Below are 2,073 nucleotides of genomic sequence, written 5' to 3'. Positions count from 1 at the left end.
TACAATAAAGCTCTAAAACCATAGACAGTCTCTGCTCATCAAGGCTGCGCTCACTCTCGCATGCTTGGGAACCTCTCTTCCCTCTTCCCTCTCTCCCATAACCCCGGGGCTACAAGGTGTGGCCCCAGGACCCCCAAGTTAGGCTGCCCCTTGTCCACCCCCTGTCAAGTGGGTCAGAGGCTTGGATGCCCGCCTGGGACTGAGTGAAAAGCGTCTGGCAACCCTCCCACATCCACCTGCCCACAGCATAGGTGGAACTCTGACCAGACGTGGGTCCTCCCTCCCCCCTCTTCCCCAGGGCCCCTTTTTAGTTCCTACAGGTGGTAGCAGAGCGATGGACCTTTCCTTTAGAATTGTGTGGAATGACAGGTGAGGCATGCTTGCTAGGAAACTGTTTTAGGTTGGGGTCATGGTGACCCACAATCATCTTGTATTCTGTGTGTTTTATCTTTAGTAGGAAAATGGGCTCAGTAGTTAGATAGCTAGCAATTGATATAAAGCTGAAATCGAAGCGGGCGTCAACAGCAAACACACATCCTCAGTCCTGCAGAAGCCATAAGTCCCAGGTAAGGGAGGAATAATGTCTTATGAGTTAGCTTTATCTCTTACCCTGAACTCTGTGCCTTTCCATCTGTATAAACAACCATTGTCTTGTGGCCCCCTCTTGGGGAAAAACTGTACTTCCTGGGAAGATGCAATAACTAAATTTCACTCAAAGTCAGAGGCATCTTGACAGAATTCAATGCTATAGAGGGAGAGTTTCCAGTCCGGCCATTGGTAGATATTTTAGAATTACTTGCTAAATGTTAAGGAAGCCATGCTCTTCCTAATTCTGAGGTTTCTCCTTACACAGGCCATGAAAGCTCATTTACTCTAGAAGGATCTACCTTTTGAAGAGCCACAGATAACAGATGATGATTTTATTACAAAATTGCCTCTATTTTTTTTTTTAAAAAAAAAGCATTTAGTCATCATCTAAGGAATTTAATAGTAGTGTCTTAATTCTTCACTTCCCACACTTCTGTAAAACACTGCAAAGTCATGTGAGACCGACGAACTCTGAGCTAACTGAAACTGCGTGGTTTCCTAGGCTGAGCCTTCTTAGGCCTTACATTGATAATATAATTGAGAATTTCTAAGGAATTTAAAATTTGGAAAATGCTCAATTGAGGAAGAAAGAACCACGTTTTGAGAACTATTGAGTGAAGCCACTGAAGAACCACTCTGCTTTCCTCTTCAGAGAAAGTTTGTACTCAGTTACTTACACTTGGGCCGGGAAGCTGCAGTTCCAAGACAGGCTCATATATTTAGATTTTACTACTTAATTGGGCAGCCTCATAGTTACAGTTCTCTGAATTCCCTGCCCCTCTTCTATGGCCATTTTAAATAATTGCCCTAAAATCTTCCTTTCCTTTCCTTTCCTTTCCTTTCCTTTCCTTTCCTTTCCTTTCCTTTCCTTTCCTTTCCTTTCCTTTTTTCTTCCTCCTTCCCTCCCTCTCTCCCTCCCTGCCTCCACTCTTTTGAGACAAGGTCTCATCAGTAAGTAGCCTTAGATGGCCTTGAAGTCAAAGAGATCTAAGTGCAGATCTGGATCTGCCCCACCCCCACTACCACCCCTGCATCTGGCCCCACCTCTGGCCCTGCCCTGCCTCCCGTGTGCTGGTATGGAAGGTACTACCACATCTGACTTTGTTAGTTTTAGAATAGACTTACTTATTTTTTAACTTATGTGTATAAAAGTGCCACTTGTGTGCAATCCCCATGGAGGCTTGCAGGATTGGGAACACTCTGGAATTGTGGGATTGTGAGTGTCCAGGCAGGTGCTAGGAAGTGAACAGGGATCCGCTTCAAGAACAGAGAGTGCTCTTAACCACTGAGCCATCTCTGCAGCTCCTCCCTGTCTTTCAGTTTTTTATTAAGATTTGTTAACGGTGTGGAGTCATTGTGCACAGTGGCAGGTCTCATAAAGACGATGTTTTTCAAATATATGATGTGCTTTGACCATATTCATCCTGCATACTCTCTCCTCCTTCCCTTTCTCAGTCTATACCCTGCTTACATGTTATTTATATG

This window comes from Mus pahari, chromosome 5 (assembly GCF_900095145.1).
Source record: "Mus pahari chromosome 5, PAHARI_EIJ_v1.1, whole genome shotgun sequence".
Lineage (NCBI taxonomy): Eukaryota > Metazoa > Chordata > Mammalia > Rodentia > Muridae > Mus > Mus pahari.
The sequence above is the reverse complement of the archived record's forward strand: the minus strand, read 5'-3'. Positions refer to the sequence as shown.